General features: G+C 44.6%; 1 protein-coding gene across 8 annotated transcripts in view; it reads left to right on the top strand.

Annotated features, from left to right (window-relative positions):
• Stard13 (StAR-related lipid transfer domain containing 13) overlaps positions 1–11,005 on the top strand; it is a 396,493-nt gene that overhangs the window by 87,039 nt on the left and 298,449 nt on the right. The window lies entirely within an intron of this gene.

Below are 11,005 nucleotides of genomic sequence, written 5' to 3'. Positions count from 1 at the left end.
AACTGGGGGCCTTGCCTATCTTCTGGAAATGGTCTCTACAGGTTCATTCTCCCCTCTGTTGGGTGTTTCAGCCAAGGTCATCCCCGTTGGGTCCTGGGAACCTCTTGTTTCCCTGGCATCTGGGACTTTCTAGTGGTTATCCCCAGTTCCCCATCCCCTCTGCTACATATTTTTGTTCAGTTTCCCTCCCTCTGTACTGCTCTCCTGTCTCTTCCCATACCTGATCCTGCCCCTCTTTCCCGTCCCCCTCCTCTCGCTCTCCTAGGTCCCTCCCTCCCTCTACCTCCCCTCCTGTGATTATTTTGGTTAAAACAAATTTTTCAGGATATTTTCTTTTTTTAAGATTTAGTAAATATGTGCATGGTGTGTGTGTGTGTGTGTGTGTGTGTGTGTGTGTGTGTGTGTGTGTGTGTGTGTGTGTTGAGGCCATAACAGGGTGTCTGTCTCGAGTTATAGCAGGGTAGGGATGGGTGCTAAGAACCAAACTTAAAGTCTTCTAGAAGAGCCCAAGTACTCTTGACCACTAAGCCGTCTATTTCATCAGGACATTTCTTAAAACATTCCTAGAGAGCGCCAGAGATGGTGATTAGTGGGTACAAGTGAAATAACTTGAATTTGAACTGTGAGAACTCAGGTAAAGCTGGGAAGAGAGAGAGAGAGAGAGAGAGAGAGAGAGAGAGAGAGAGAGAGAGAGAGAGAGAGAGAGAGAGAGAGAGAGAGACTCTGACTGAGTCTTAAACCATGTAGAAGGCTCTGACCAATAAGGAGGTCCACTTCTGGCCTCTCTGGCTCATGGGTGCCCTCACACACATATGGCAAACACATATACACACAGGGAAAAGATTTTAATAAAACATTTCAAGAAGACTTATGTTATGACTATAGCAACTAGATTTTTTAGCAGAAGAGAGACCTGGTTCAAATCCAAAACAGCTTGGGCAAAAGGGACTTTGGGTAAAGAGACATACAAAGTCTGTGGACTGAAGGGTTACCAAGAAGAAGAAACATTAAAAGTACAAAACAATGTAATGAGATTCTTGCTGGAATTAAGCCAGGTTGGTGTGGCGTCCTCTGTGGAGGACAACAGAAGAGATGTAAATTAGAGTCTTTGTGAGATGGGGAGGGCGTTGGATAAAGAGGGTAGAAGGCAGGGTTCTTTCTAAAATGATTTTACAGGGAAGTGCTCAGTCATACACGTTCAGGGGAAATTTCAGAAGCCCAATTGACACTGGTCCAGCAAAACGTCTTTATCATCTTGTTCCACAACTTCAAGTGACCTAGGGGGTGGCCCCACTAGGATGACCCAACTCATAGATGGAATCCGATGAAGTGGCAGAAGGGGGTTTACTCCAAGAACACCGCAGTGGCTCCCTTGAGAACACAGAGGAAAACTTCCGGCAGGCCGAGTGGAATGCGGAGTGACTAGGAAGTTTCTCATCACGAAGGTCCTGAGTTGCTCCGAAATTGCACAGTGGTTCCCACAGAGTGGGCAGAACTGATAACCCACCATGAGTCATTTCTCACCTTGCCCAAATATGGAAGCAAAGGGGGCATTTCCTTCCCCACAGCCCCAACCAGAAGACTATAATTGCTCTTCAACCCTCTCTCCCACCTCTGAGCAGCAATCGCTCCAGTTTTCATATTTAAAAAGACCCCTTTCTACTAGCGTACATAATTATCACATATAATAATGGTTCTCTGGCTAGTTTCATGTCAGCTCGACGCAATCTAAAATCATCTAAGAGGAGGGAAACTCAAAACAAAAATGCTCTCAGAAGAAGGGACTGTAAGCAAGCCCGTAGAGCGTTTGGAGGTCTGTGGTTGTGGGGGAGGGGCCAGCCCATTGTGAGTGGGGCCTTCCTTCCGTGGTCTGGTTGTCCTGGGTTCTATAAGGAAGCAGGCTGGGCACGCTTACTGAGCAGTACGCCACACTTCTCCATGGCCTCTGGGTCAGCCCCGTCTTCAGGTTCCTCCATTGTATTGGTGCCTTCCACCACTTCCTTCAATGGATGGTGATTCAGGATATGTAAGCAAAATAGAGGCCGGCCATAGAGAGAGCGCGGAAAGGGAGTGGAGAGCAGCTTAAGGAGCAAGGGCGGGAGAGCAAGAGAGAGGAAGGGCAAGCAGCCCCTTTTATAGAGAGTCAGGCCTACTGGCTGTTGCCAGGTAACTGTGGGGCGGAGCCTATATCCACCCCAGCTGTTATTCCTCTTCCCAAAATAGTTCTGATTCTTGTGTGTGTGGTTTGTTTGACTTGGTTTGGTTTTTATAGTGTGTGTGTGTGTGTGTGTGTGTGTGTGTGTGTGTGTGTGTGCGCGCGCGTGTGTGTATGGGGAAGGGTAACTCCATGAGTTTATTTAGGGCTGTTTTCAGGATCAGAGGGGTTTTTTGTTTTTTGTTTTTTCCTCAGGAGCAAGTTAGCAAGATGGCCATACCACTGAAGAAACATAGCTAACTGACCACAGATTCTCCAGAGGAGACGGGCCACAAGAGCCGCAGCCCAGTTTAGTGGGCCTAGTTATAAACATCATTTTACTACTGGGGGAAGCCTGAGAGGTGCCTCTGTGTAAGCTCTGAACTTTTCATCTCGCAAATAAAATGTCTTCTGAGAGTTGACATAAATTGGTTTGTTAGCTTGTTGGATTAAGGGAGCAGAAGCATGTCTTCCGAGCCCTTATTTTGAAAGGAGATTGCCAAAGCAGTAAGTTCAGGGCAATTTGCTAGAATAAATTCACACTAATGTGTAAATTAGCAAAAGCTTTTTAACACTCAGTAACATTTGCATTCTGAAAAGACTGTCTCTTGATTCAAGACAACTAAGTCCACAGGGAGGGTTAATCCTGGAGATGCTATAACACCTATAGGGCAAAATAAATCAAACAATGCCCCCCCTCCCCTCAAAAGTGTTCGGGAGACGGCAAGGAAAATAAAGGCTGATTAGCCGGCTGGGGTCCGGGCCTTGCTCAGTGGCCCAGATTCTTTTCTGGCTCCTGGGCTTCCTTCTCCCAGTCCCAGTCCCAGTCTCTGTAAACTCAATGTACTTTCTTTATATAATGAACCCAGAGCTACAGCTTAAGGATGGAGAAGAGGGGTGAGAGGCAGAGAGAGAGAGAGAGAGAGAGAGAGAGAGAGAGAGAGAGAGAGAGAGAGGTGGGGGGAGGGAGAGGAGAGAGGTGGGGGGAGGGAGGGAGGGGAGAGAGAGAGAGAGAGAAAGAGAGGTGGGGGGAGGGAGAGGAGAGAGAGAGGTGGGGGGAGGGAGGGAGGGAGAGGAGAGAGAGAGGTGGGGAGAGGGAGAGGAGAGAGGTGGGGGGAGGGAGAGGAGAGAGAGAGAGGTGGGGAGAGGGAGGGAGGGGAGAGGTGGGGGGAGGGAGGGAGGGGAGGGAGGGAGGGGAGAGGTGGGGGGAGGGAGGGAGGGGAGAGAGAGAGAGAGGTGGGGGGAGGGAGGGAGGGAAGAGAGAGAGGTGGGGGGGAGGGAGGGAAGAGAGAGGTGGGGGGGAGGGAAAGAGGGAAGAGAGAGAGAGAGAGAGAGAGAGAGAGAGAGAGAGAATCTGTGTTTGTACCCACTTTTCTATTAAAACATCAGTAGTATAAGATTAACACTGGACCGCATTTGAGAGATAAGTCAAACCACTGAGCTGTTGATCGGAATCCATCCCATTGATCCTTTGGGCTGCATTGATATCGCTTGTGAACTCCCATCAGGAAGAACACATCCTGTCTCACCAGCCATTTTTATTAACTCCGCATTCTCAGAGGAGCCCTTACGAGCTCCCTTGAATTCCATGCTTCATGTAGAAGTGTCTCACTGGGTGTAATTATCCAGGAAGCCCTCCATGGCAAGCAAGAATATGTGTGAATGTTCCACCCCGTCTCTGATTTAAGTCCTCAGAGAGTAAGGGAAACATTTTTCTTTAATCCCGGTGGAATAAATTTGGGACCAGCATGAGTGAGTGGTACCAAGTACTCTTTGTGAGCTGAGAATTTTTTTTTTCAGATAGAAATCTTCAAAGGGAACCAGTTCTCACTAGTTCATGGGCAGTGCTAACTCCCACTGTGAAGAACAATCTAAGCCAGGAGCTGTGGGATTCCTGCGGGAGTGGGATGGAGTCTCTGACGAAGACCTGGGATCCAGAGTTTAAGGCACTATTGTCAGCACTCACTGCCCATGTGAGTTTAAGTAGAACGACTCATGTTATTGAAAAATTTCTAGCACACACATTTTTAAAAAAGGCTAGTGAGGGCGGCACACCTCTATGATTCGAGATGACATCCAAGAATTATGAGTTCAAGGCAGCTTATGATACAAAGTGAGATCTTGTCTCAAAAAAAAATTAAAAAGGAAAAGCAGCAGGTGAAATAAAAGCTAATTTCACCAAATAACTATACAAAATTATTAATCAGATGTTTCCTTTTCCTAATCCCAGGACTTCACAGTTAAATGTGTGTTCAGCATATCCCAAGTGTTTCCCCCGCCGCCTGTAGCTAACTCATGGGAAGACATAGGAAGGGGGGTTTCACGGGGATCCAAGACATCACTTCTTCCAGAATATCAGGGAGGACATTTTGAAAGTACAAGAGAAGGTTTGCAAGATGGCTCAGCCTATAAAAGTGCTCACCTCAAAGCCTCAGGACCTGAATCCAATCTCTGGGTCCCACATGGGGAAAGGAGAGATCTGGTTCCCAAAAGTTGTCCTTTAACCTCACGTGAGCCCCTATACTTACTTGCACGTACACAAATTAATAAATGTCATTAAAAAGACTAAAGGAGGGATTGGGGATTTAGTTCAGTGGTAGAACGCTAAGGCCCTGGGTTCAGTCCCCAGCTCCAAAAAAAAAAAAAAATAAAAAATAAAGACTAAAGGAAATGATACTTTGAGGTGATTTCCAAGGGATAAACCAGATAAAAATGGCGCCCATGGGGTTGGGGATTTGGCTCAGTGGTAGAGCGCTTGCCTAACAAGCACAAGGCCCTGGGCTCAGTCTCCAGCTCCGAAAAAAAGAAAAAAGAAAAAAAAAATGGTGCCCATGCACAGAGCAGAATTTACTGAGGACGACTCAGGTTTTACTGAGGACGACTCAGGTAGACAGACATAAGCTAGTCAAGACCAATGTGGAATTAACTAAAAGAACAGTCTTGGTTTTCTCAAGTAAGAAAAACAGCTCCAACTTGGATCAGCCTAGGAATAGAGGCGAAAGTCAAAGGTCACTCTAACCCCATGAATGTGTGACCCTAAAGGGAAAGGCAGATTCTGAAGTCAATATGCAGTGACTTCCTGGGTTTATGCTACCTCCCAGCCACTGCTCTGCAAACCAAGGGCTTTGTGTATATAAAGTGCTTTGTTAGCTGTCAGGCTCATAAACATTCACGGGTTATGGGTTAAAGAAAGTCTGTGAAGATGAGCAAGAGGAGGAAACCCCTCTTCTTGGAGCATCATTAATGTTGAAACCTTGACCCCTCAGAGAGTGAAGGGGACACAGTAGACACCAGGGAAGTCTATCTTCCTGTTGGGAGGCAATCAGATTCTTTTATTAAAATATTTATTGCCCACTCTTAAAGCCGTCTCATTTGTTATATACTTAGCATGAGCACATGTTACATTCCATAAATAGTTTTTTGTTGTTGTTCCCCCCCCCCCCCCCCGGAGCTGAGGACTGAACCCAGGGCCTTGCGCTTGCTAGGCAAGCACTCTACCACTGAGCTAAATCCCCAACCCAGTTTTTATTTTTATTTTACCAGGAGTATGGGCTTCCAGTGGCTTCCTAGATGTGAAAATGGCTCTTCCTGGGCATACAATCCAGACACTGGCAGACAATTTAAAATTAAGTTTCCCCAGTAGTGCCATCGCCACCAGGGAGATTGGACACTGACTGTCCCATATTCTGTCCCATAAAACATGTTAATTTCAGGCCAGTTTTTTATGTCCCCACCTCCTACTGCTCCCAGTGGCTTTTCTATTCTTCGTGTGTGTTTGTGTGCATGTGCGTATGTGTGTGTTTGTGTCCACTATTGCTTCATTTTCCAACACCTTCATGGATGCCCCTCAGAGCAGCTCTTTTCAGCAGCTCTAGGTTGTTCTATGACTGTTGTCTATGTGGGAAAATTATTTCCTGGGAACAGTATAGGAAGACACAAAAGCATTTTTTACACAAAATTAAAAAGTTATTTGATGATGCAGCCTATAAATCAGTGTGCTCAAACCTTTCATGGATACCAGACTCCTCCGTATTCCATGCAAACAGAAGACTTTATTAAGGAAGCTTTCCCATGTTAACGGTTCTCCATCAACTCCATGGTGACCTTCCCAGGCCATCGAAAAGGTCATATTCTTCTAATACAAAAACCAAAGCCAGAACACTTGAGTAACCTGAGCAAGGCCACACAGCTGATACCTAACATGACCACACCCTAGTGTTCACGCGTCTGTGACATCTTCATAATTGGAAGCAATACCTTTAAGTAAATCTTCTCTTTATGGCTGTGCTCCCACTTCTAAAAACAGCAACTCCTAGGATTTCCGACCAAAGTACATCTCAAGGTCTTTATGTCCTAGGAACCTTGGGAGGGGAAGGGCATGGGGACCTTGGATTTGTTGGGCACATGGTAGCAGGCACTGGTGTTTCTTTCTGTCCTGTTTTAATGGACCAGGTGGGACTCTATAGTCTTATCACCGTTCCCCATCACGATGCACAAAAAAGCTTCAAACACACTGAGGCAGACTGAGTGTTACACACACCCCTCTGTCTAATCCAGCTCCAGGCTGTTCCAGCGTGTATCTCAGAATCTACCCACAAAGCTCCAGGAAGGGAAAGTGCCCTCTGCTCTGCCCCGCACCCAGCACCCAGCTTCTTTGTTCCGTGTGCTACTGAGCAGTGCCTTCATGAAAGTCCTCAGGAAATTGCTCCTGTCTCATTGCTTTCTCTTCTGGCCTCCTCTTTCAGTCATCAAGCCAGAAAACCCAGGTCCTCCCAAGGACCCAGAGTTCAAACACAGGCGACCATCTTTACAATGAGTTCTTTTTCTGAGTATCTTTAACCATGTCCAGCCACAGTCTACCTTGCCTATCCGTCCACAGCTAGACACATCCACAGTTTAGAGTTTTAGACAAGCCAAGAATTCCAAAGTTGCCACCCACCCATTTGTTTCTCAGTTACCTTTTGTGAACATCTATTGAGTCAGAACCAGATTGTTCTGTCTGAATATCAAAGTTCTTTCCTAACAGTTGACTCAACCTTTCCTCTCATGCTTCCCACTTCGGACACCAGAGGAAGCTGGGTGCTATGGGTATGTTCTGCAAATATCATTGAGTTATTTGAGTGAATGACAAACTAAGGGGCGTGTTGGGGATTTAGCTCAGCGGTAGAGCGCTTGCCTAGGAAGCGCAAGGCCCTGGGTTCTGTCCCCAGCTCCGAAAAAAAGAACCAAAAAAAAAAGACAAACTAAGGGGAAAAGATTACCTTTCTTTAGGTTTCTTTCTAGATACTTCTATTACTAATTAAAACATTGTTTCTAAGCTCCAAAGCTGCTACTTGTTATCCCTTCTCAACACGAGTAACATTTCTGACAGTGGGTTGAGAGGATGTTCATTATTATTGAAGAGAAGGCTTTTATAATATCCTATAGTTAATGTTCAACCAACCAGACCTCAAGCAGACCTCCATGCTGGAAGCTCATCATCAGTAGAACACTGGTAACTTAGGTTTGGTCCGTAAAAGGAAATATAGATACTCATAAACACATAGAGATGCCTGGAAAGAACCTGAGCTCTGAGCGTTAGCCCAAGTAGCTTTATGTGGTCATGTGGTATTTTAAGAATGAGTCGTGCGAATTGCATCTTCAGAGAGCTTATGACCAAACTGAAAAAAAAAAAATCAGCGCTCACTTCCTTTTTGGAGAGACTTCACGAAGGAAATTGTGCTTCCAATACTCTTTTGCTACAAGGAAGAAGCTGAGGTTTGTGGAAGGCGATGAGTTATACAGCTCCCTCTTCCGGATTTGAGACCAATTGAGAAATATATACAGGTCCAGGAGAGAGATCACAGTAAATGCTCCATTGATCGCAAAACTATGAAATGGAAGACCGTGTCCCCAATCTCAAATCGCCTTCTTATTTTTTGCCATACTTTAATTTTAAATAGAACTTTCTGGTCCTAGGCTAATTAGCAGGACAAACTCAAGTTTCTGTGGAAGAAAGGGGAAACAGTAAATGACCAGGAGCAGTTTTCAGAGAAGTAAAAGAACAACCCTCATGCCTAGTCCCCATCCACCCATCAGATAAGCTGTAAACAGACAACTTTTTGTGAAGATTAAGTATTAAAAATTTGTAAATATTAAATATTTTAGACTGTTCTTTGCTCCCATTCTTAGTTTCACATTGGTTGCATGAAAAGCAACTAAATATTACTGATCGATCGATTGATTGATTGATTGATTGATTGATTGATTGATGGGTCAAGAGGCTTCTTTGTGCACTGCAGGCTATGGTTTTGACACGAGCATCATTCTCTGAGCTAGCCACACAACCACAACTGTAAATGCAAGTATAGATTAAGTAACCCGATCCAGAAGTTGAAAATCCAAAATGCTCTGAAGTCTAAAACTTCCCGAGTATCAATTGTGATGCCATAAGTTAAAAACCCCATACCAGCATACTCATGTGATAAGTCACACTTAAAACACACAAAATACAAATCTTAAGTAATCTTTGTATTAAGTAAAATGACCCTCGAATCACGTAACAAATTAATCTTCTGTTTAGATTTGGACGCTATCCTAGGAAATCTTATGCGCAGACCTAAATACTTTTAAAACTGAACACCCAAGACACGTCATGTTGCAGGCATTCTAGATAAGGAATAATTCCCATTGGTTTCTCTGTGGCCCTCTCTGGGTTACCTGAACATTTTCTAGGGGAACACACAACAGTGAGCTTGCAACACATGTGTACCTCCTCCGGATTAAGGATGAAAAGCAACCACATAGATGGAGAGTGTTCTGAAGAGATGCAAAATCAAAGGCTGTAAAAAACCCATTCTGTCTGTTTTTCAAATACTGTATGGTTTTGTCTAAGAGTTAACATCATTCATGTTAAAAAGTGAGCATTCTACATTTACATTTACAACAGCCATGGCTTGCCAAGCCCCAAGCAATTGTGTTAGCCTTGGCATCTCACTTTAAAACGCTCTCAGACTTTCCATTTCATAAAGAACGAGAACCAGAATGATGGTTAGAACGATGTGGGATGATGTCACAGGTGAGGCAGGTACAAGATAGAAGGAGGCTTGTCATTGGACGAGAAGGAAGGATGGGTGGGAGAAAAGTTTGAGGGAAGGGGAGAGGACTGGAACGGAAAAGAGACAAGAGGGACAGAGAGAAGCCGTGGCGGACAGAACATGGAGGCTGACGTTAAGATTCCACTCTGTGTATTTACAGGTTTTTATGAATGTTCTTGAGGGATGGATGGTATTGGGCTTTGTATGTTTAGGTGGGCAATTATATCTTATCAATTGGATCAGAGGTTATTGTGTTGTGTGTTCTTTCATGTGGAGAATCGAATTTGGGGGAGTGTGTGGGATGCCACGGAGTTTGAATGTGTGTTTCTGGCATGGAAACCTGCCTTGGGAACTAGATAGGTAGAGAGATTGCTGACGGCTCAGAGAGAGGCCTTCGGCAGTGTGATATGGGATGGAGCAAAGTGGGTGAGAGGCTTTGCTGACTGAGACTAAGATATCTAGCAGATATCTTGGGGGCACTGTGGTGACGGACCTAGAGTGGGTAAAAAGACTTTTATTTTTTATATTTTTACAACAACAGAATGATGGTTAGAATGAAGTTTAGAATGGTGGTTAGAATAGTGGCTAGAATCTTCTCTCAGACCCCTCACATTCTCTAGTGATGCTGGTCCTGGAATCGAGCAGTACAGAAGGCTAAAGTCTTTTTTTCTTCACAATACATAGCAAACCTTTATTCCCTTCACTGCTAAGCATATAAACAAATGTTAAGAGTCACCACAGAGGCAAACACTCTCTTGATTGTGCCTAAAGAAATATAAGCACCCACAATAGATTTACTTAGAAGCAAGAATACACTTCCGTTGACCATCTCTAAAATATCCTGTTTTGGTGTCATTAAGAGAAATAATTTCAAATGCACATAGCAAAATGCTATGAGATAGACGCCAGGGGCCACAGGGAAGTTCCTTCATAGGTAACTATCCAGAACATGGGAAATATCAGCCTTATTTCCTGTACTCTGCTGGATTTATCATCCTCATCTTCTTCAATTTGCTTTGTAACAACACGTAACCAATCTTCAAAGGTAGTGATATAAATTAGATGGACTCTTTTGCTCTAAAAAGGTGGCTCCTTGGGGTTTCCAGAGGCCTTGGCTTTGGTCCTTATTTACACAGAAACCGAGAATGTATAGTCACTGTTATGGCTGTTGCATGTCTCTAAAACTCATTTGTTTAAGACACGGCCCTCAAAGTGGTGAGATGTGGGCCTGTGGGACAGTCAGCTTTAATACCTTATGCTTTGCTATGGGGCAAAGTCTGGTGGTGGACTTAGCACGGATAGAAAAATGAGAGAAAGCCATTCTCTGGCTGCCCTGTGAGACCACGCAAAGATAAATAAATGAACATAAATGGAAAGCAGGACCCTCCCCCATCTCCTAGCACCTTCATCTTGGACTTGCAACATCCAGAAACAAGAGAAATAAATATCTGCTGCTTAAACCCTAATGTATGGTAGGGTTTGTTGTTGCTCTGTGTGTGTGTGTGTGTGGGCGTATGTGCGTGTGAGTGTGTGTCTGAGTGTGTGTGTGTGCCCGTGAGTATGAGAACATGTGAGTGTGTGTGTACGAGTGTGTGTGTATGCACATGTGTGCCCGTGTGTGTGTGTGTGTGTGTGTGTGTGTGTGTGTGTGAGACAGTGTTGGTTGATTAGTGTTTATTTAAAAACTTTAATGTCTGTCAATATCAAGTTCCTTATTGATGAACATCTGTCAATA

Source organism: Rattus norvegicus, chromosome 12 (assembly GCF_021556685.1).
Source record: "Rattus norvegicus strain SHRSP/BbbUtx chromosome 12, alternate assembly SHRSP_T2T, whole genome shotgun sequence".
Classification (NCBI taxonomy): Eukaryota; Metazoa; Chordata; class Mammalia; order Rodentia; family Muridae; genus Rattus; species Rattus norvegicus.
Note: the sequence above shows the minus strand (reverse complement) of the source record. Positions and strands in the feature narration are given on the sequence as shown.